General features: G+C 47.4%; 1 pseudogene; it reads left to right on the top strand.

Annotated features, from left to right (window-relative positions):
* Positions 1-2,727, top strand: LOC114690576 (annotated as a pseudogene).
* The last annotated feature ends 4,209 nt before the right edge of the window (positions 2,728-6,936 follow it).

Here is a 6,936-nt window from a genome sequence, read left to right as displayed (position 1 = left end):
ATGGCTTACCCTGAGACTCCACTCTGCAAGGAAGTCAAGGACCCAGCTTTATCTGAGCAGAGGCCTCTGAACTACTCAGACTGCGGCATGCAGCAGAGTGAGGCAGCCATGCATCAGAGTGAGGCAGCCATGCATCAGAGTGAGGCAGCCATGCATCAGAGTGAGGCAGCCATGCAGCAGTGGGAAGCAGTCATGCAGCAGTGGGAAGCAGTCATGCAGAAGTGTGAAGCAGTCATGCAGCAGTGGGAAGCAGTCATGCAACAGTTGGAAGCAGTCATGTGGCAGTGGGGAGCAGTCATGCAGCAGTGGGAAGCAGTCATGCAACAGTGGGAAGCAGTCATGCAGCAGTGGGAAGCAGTCATGCAACAGTGGGAAGCAGTCATGCAGCAGTGGGAAGCAGTCATGCAGCAGTGTGAAGCAGTCATGCAGCAGTGTGAAGCAGTCATGCAGCAGTGGAAGCAGTCATGCAGCAGTGTGAAGCAGTCATGCAGCAGTGGGAAGCAGTCATGCAACAGTGGGAAGCAGTCATGCAGCAGTGTGAAGCAGTCATGCAGCAGTGGGAAGCAGTCATGCAGCAGTGGGAAGCAGTCATGCAGCAGTGGGAAGCAGTCATGCAGCAGTGTGAAGCAGTTGTGCAGCCTCAGGAAGCAGTCATGCAGCAGTGTGAAGCAGTCATGCAGAAGTGTGAAGCAGTCATGCAGCAGTGTGAAGCAGTCATGCAGCAGTGGGAAGCAGTCATGCAGCAGTGGGAAGCAGTCATGCAGCAGTGGGAAGCAGTCATGCAGCAGTGGGAAGCAGTGTCGCTGGGCTGCACCCTGCACTGCTGACAGGTGTGCTTACTCTGTGCTAGCTAGGAAGCAAAGAAAAAGAGAGGAGAAGGATGTGTCCCCGCCTCTTTCCAGGGGACATCACCAGTGACCTAACTTCCCCCCCAGTAGACCTCATAGATGTGGGGCTATGCCTTTAACATGTAGGCCTTTCATGAATATTTCATCTACAAATTCCAGAAATTTTGATTACAAAAATGAGAAAGAAGTGCTTTATTTAGTGCAGAAGCATCATACAAGGCAGGCCTCTGCTCTGCCACCATCCGTGGGGGCTAGAGTCCACCTCTTGTGTCTGGGTTCCCCTTAGAAACAGAGAGAAAAGACCTGGGTTTGAAGGTTAAGGAAGGATTGGACACTGGGGAAAGTGAGAGGTTCATTTAATGAACGCAGATGTCAGCTTATTTGTAGGAACTGCCTGAAACCAGAGTCAAGGTGATTGTAGGAAAGTAGTCGGTGCCCCAGGAAACTGCATCTATTAGGAAAGCATGTGTCCGTGGCAACTCAGCCAGTGAGGTGATCTATGTCACCGACAGTGATGAGGTCTTCGTGTTTGGACTGGACTGCAGTAACTGTCTAGGAACTGGGGATAACCAGAGTACACTGGTTCTCAAGAAACCCTGTGTAAAAACAAGATCAAAAGGCTTAGTTATGGAAGTGGCCCCCACTTCTCCTAAGACCCAAGAATGAAGTGGCCATAATGGCTACAGCTAGCTGGAGAAGGGCACCACCAACGAAGGCATTGCTTCCGTCCGAGTCTGTACCAAGGTCTTGATCAAACAGGTCACTGAATTAGCTTGTGCCTCACATTGTTGGACGGCTCTAGCAGCTGATGGAGAAGTGCTTGCTTGGGGCTATGACTACCGTGGCCACGTGGGATCAGGATCTACAGCATATCAGCTATAAGTTCCAAACCAGCTACATACTAAGAGGATGGTTGGCATTGCCTATGGTCATACATCACTCATGGCTGTTCTGGACTGGTGAGGTATATGGCTCCAGTGGAAATGAGCAGATAGGCTTGAGAGACTACGGCAACTTGGCTGACCCCAGAGAGAGTAGCAACTCTACCCCGAATGCATGTGGACCATATTATTTATAGCGATGACATACCCTAGCACTAACTCTAATTATAGCTTGCTCTCTGCCTGGGGAGCTAATACATACAGGCGGCTGGGAACTGGTAATAAAAATAACCTGCTGAGCCCAGCACGTATCTTGGTGGGAAAGAAAGGACTGTCAGCCTGCCGCTCCACCCACACACCTGCTGCCAAAACCCAGTGCCTGCATGTGTACATGTGCGGCCAACGCCAGAGACGGTCAGCGATTCTCCCCACTTGACCCGCTTCCCCTGCGACTGATGATGCTTTTCCTGTTCTGCTCGCTCTGCTGTCGCGAGGTGCCTTCTGTCTGAAGAGCGCGAAGACTTTTAACAGTTACAGAGTCACCAAAGAAAGAACTTGATAGTCCAGAACCTGCTGATCTGGAGTTTTGAGTAGACGGGAAATATATTCATAGCTGTAAACTGCTTTGAACCCAGGTGTGAGCACTTTCCTATTGAAATGAAGACGTGAAGGAAATGGTAGAATAGACCAGTGTCCTTACCCCATGCACCCCGCCTTTTTTTTTTTAAGGACCTCTACACAGACACAAGAGGTCTGCCATGGAGGGTGCCATAGGTCTTCTGGACTTGGTGGTATCTTACTGTGGAAAGAGACTGAAAAGGCTTACTCAGCACACCATCAAGCAAGGGAGCTTGTTGCTAAAGCAAATGAATGTGGAGGCTTTAAGAGCTGGAGCCCGAGGCTGGTGAGCTGTGTGTGCGGGTGCTTTAGAGGCACCGTGGGCGATGTAATTTTTTAGGTAAACCCACCAGGTTGCTTTTCCCCCACATTGGAGATACAGTGCCCTAAAGATCTGTATGAAGAATACATGCTTTTGTTGAACCAGGTTTTTTTTTTTTTTTTTTTCATGACTTTTTTTTTTCTTTTTTTCTTTTTTTTTTTTTTAAGACAGGGTTTCTCTCTGTAGCCCAGGCTGGCCTCGAACTCAGAGATTCACTTGCCTCTGCCTCCTGAGTGCTGGGATTATAGGTGTGTGCCACCATGACTTGGCCCCACAACTATTATTTATAGATGTTTCCCCCACATGGGGCTGGAACACTGTGAAAGGATCCAAGTTTAGCTGTTTTGCTTTTTTTTTTTTTTTTTTTTTTTTTTTCCATTCTGATGGAAGGAACTTCTGAACTCGGGAAAAGGACATTGACGACAACCTCCCTGGATCGTGTACCCTAAGCCTTTGACACCAGGAGTGACCACAGGTATGGTATCTGGGAGGAACACAGATCCCCACCCGAAGGATTCCCTCAGTCCTGTGAATGGGCGTCGGCATCCTGTGAGGTTTTTGCTGCTGTGCTTTTGGGTTGAAGCTTCAGGTGTTTAAGAGAATACTGTGTTTAGTTTGATTTTTAAACTATTGAAATAAGTGAAGAAAATTTTAGGCTTATCAGGATTTGCTTAAATCTTATCAAGATTTAAGAAAAAAAGGGAGCAGCAAACTGACAATGTGATGTTGATAGTGTTTGCAGTGATGGTGTTAATTGCAGTAACTGCTGCTGATGTGGTGAGGAGGAAGAAGATGTTGATGATGGAGATGGGATCGGGATGATGATGATGATGATTATGACACAGGCTAATAATGATGAAGATGTGTTCACTGAGATGGTGATGGGAGTATAGATATTATTAATATATTATGCTGTTATGCTAATGTATTATTATTATTATTATTATTATTATTATTATTATTATTAATGGTTCCAAACCCTTCTAGAGGCAGAAGCAAGAAGACAATGCAGTGAAGACAAAAAAATCAACACAAGATTTGGGGTGAGACCCATCCACGCTAGGCCACTGATTTCCTGGGTGGCCGGGAGAAACTTAATCAGCCACAAATGTACTTTAAATTTCCTCATCTTCATTAGGGTTCCTCAGGATGAGACGACATGGATAAAGTACATGACCGTGGTAGTTTGAATGTAAGTGACCCCCATAAGTTCACAGGAAGTGGTACTATAGGGCAGGTGTGGCCTTGCTGGAGTAGGTGTGGCCTTGTTGGGGGAAGTGTGTCACTGTGGGGGTGGGCTTTGAGGTCTCTTTGCTCAATCCTTGCTCAGTGTGACCCTTAGCTCATTTCCTGTTACCTGCCAGGTGTAGGACTCTCAGCTCTTCCCCAGCACCACCTGACTGCCACCATGTCCCACCATGATAATGGACTGAACCTCTGAATTGTAGTCGAGCCACCCTGGCTAATGATTTCCTTTAAACATTTGCCGTGGTCATGGTGTCTCTTCACAGCAATAAAATAATAAATAAAATAACTAAGTCAATGGCACACAGGAGCTGATGCATTGTCTCCTAACTTCACCCTGGCTGTGTGTGCCTGCATCCAGGTGTGCAGATTTCCTTCCTTGTCTCGTTCCTGTCCCCTGATTAGGTGACAAGCCTAAGTGACATTGCATTTATGGCAAGAGACCAAGAGCCCTTCTCTAGATCATCCTTGCTGACCTGACAGCCCTGGCTGAAAGCTGTCCAAAGGATCAGCTGAGTGAATGGATACTGTTGGAATGGACTCAGCCATCTAGCCATCACCAGCTTCCCAATCTCTGACCCTCAAGCCTGGTCCTGATGCTGCAGTGAACAGAGCCTCAGCAAGAAAAGACTCTGTAAATGTCCAGTGAGTAGTATCCTCCTCAACCACTGAGGCAGCCCAGGCAGACCCACAAGTAGGCAAAATAGGCACACACAAGTCTACATAGGCTATCTGACAAATGTAAAAGCCACCTGTCTCTGACCTCAAGGCCATATTTATATAAAATTTAAACAAAAGTGAAATAGTAGCAGAGATATCTCTAGCCCATAGAAAATCCACACAAGTCAGTTCAGACTCCGGTGAGAGCATGCTTCCAGGTGGAACCCTGCATGGCAGTGATACTGGGTAGGCAAGGGCTTATGTCAGCGGCTCACTGCACATGGATCCTGGTAGCTGTGTCTCCTTATGTTCAGAACGCTCTCTCTCAAGGTTAAACATCCTTGAAGCTGCAGTTAGGTTGTTCCTACCGTATTGATCTTCTGGTCTTGATTCCTGTCACGTGTCTCTGTGTCACCTTGGCAACAGTGCATCCCCCCCCTCAGCTGGAACAGTTGTTCTGTTTGCAGCCTGGAGAGAAAAGAACAAGCTCTACATTTTCCACTGTACTGTGAGACCATGTTCTAACAGGCGTGAGCGTTTTCCTCACACACCGGCAGGGCGTTCTCTAACGTAATTCTGTTCTCATATCCTAACTGGTAGCAAAATTAGATCCACAGGCTGGGGGTCTATGTCCTCAAGACCACCCATGTTGGTTTGCCTATGCTTGTGACTAGCTAGCAATAGATTAATGTTTCCCATTGGCACCATTCACTGGCTGAAGATTCTATTGCTCTACCTGGTTAGAAGAGAAGAAGGTAAGATCTTTAATGCTGGTCTCAGTGGTTTTCTGTTTTCTCAGAATTTGGCAGCCATGAGTGGCCACAGTAGGTGGACATGTATCATCGTCATCATCATCATCATCATCATCATCATCATCATCAGCAAGTGGTGCCTCCTAGTGTTACATTATAGTATCTATGTAGTCCTCAATACTGGGACCCTCTGCCCTTAGAAATAGGCTAGTGTCACAGAGACCCTTGGTCCTGAGAACTTGATAGCTCTTGGAACTCTTATGACAACCAAGACCTGCAGGGTCTCTCGTGTGGCTCCTTGAATCTTTTACCAGCTCTGTTTTTTTCTGGCTGTCCCTTTTCTCCTTTTGCGTTGGCCACCCTGGAACTTCTCTTAGTGACAGCTGCCATTCAGGAAATATAAGCTGGGGCACTCATCACTGATGCTCAGGAGGTGGGGCATCCAGCGGGTCATTCAAGAACTGGGTACCTGGCATGGGCCAGGTACAGGGGCAGGTCAGATTGCTGAGTGGTATCAGTGAATGACTTAAAGCTGCAGTCACTGTTTGGCTGTACCAGGTTAGAGTTAGCCTGTAGGCACGGCCTGTGGACAAGTCAAAGGCTTTGTTCAGCAGTCACGTGACAGTTACCCTGAAAAGCTGGGGCTAAGCTGGTGGCATCCAACTGCTCTCTGCCTTCCTGAAGGGGCATGGTTGTAAGCGTGCAGTGGACAAAATCCTAGGCTGACTGATAGGTACCCAGGCTGTGTCAAACAACCTCAAAGGCAGAACAACCTAGATGTTCCCTCGTCTGCTACTTTGTTAGAGCAGCGCAGAGGCTTGGCTTACTGACTGGGGGCCATGCCCTCTCCATGGAAAGGAGAGCTTTCTTTCCACTGTCATCACAAAGAGGGAGAAAATTTGCCTTCTTAGTTTGCTTCTTAGGTTGCCTGGGACCTGGAGCCTGAGAGAACTCCTTAGTCTTTCTTGATAATCTCCAGGACTGTACCTTGTCACCAGAGCCCCAGAGGGAAACTGATGGATGGTGAGCCCGAACAAGCTCAGGGAGAGAGATAAGACATTAACAGGAGTCAGGGCGGAGCAATGGCTCAGTGGTTAAGCGTGCTTGGCCTCCTGCTCTTGCAGAGGACTGGAGTGCCACTCCTAACACCTGTATCAGGTGGTTCACAATCACTTCTGGGAGGTCAGACACCCTCTTCTGGCCTTTGCTGGAACTTTCACACACATGGTGCATATAAACTCATGTAGGCAACACTCATATACATAAATTAATTAAAATAAAAAGAAAGCTTCTAGCATTCTCTCTGAGGGGCTGAATCCAGAGGGGGTCAGAGAACACAAAGCAACAATTATCTGTTTCCACAGACTTGACCCACCTAAGTGTACTCTCCAGGCTAGTGCCAAAACTGAAAATAAAACTAAAGCTTGACAACCATGCAGTATTTAAGAAGCGTTCAAAGTGGAATAGAGAGAATGAAACAAATACTTCAGAGGAAGTAGAAAACAGACTTGGTAGGAGCATTAGGAGGCTGAAATTTCTGCTATAAAAAGAACAAAAGATACAGGATCCATGATGGAAGGTGAGGGTGTGGCTTGATGGTGGAGTTGCCT

Source organism: Peromyscus leucopus, chromosome 16_21 (genome assembly GCF_004664715.2).
Source record: "Peromyscus leucopus breed LL Stock chromosome 16_21, UCI_PerLeu_2.1, whole genome shotgun sequence".
Classification (NCBI taxonomy): domain Eukaryota; kingdom Metazoa; phylum Chordata; class Mammalia; order Rodentia; family Cricetidae; genus Peromyscus; species Peromyscus leucopus.
Note: the sequence above shows the minus strand (reverse complement) of the source record. Positions and strands in the feature narration are given on the sequence as shown.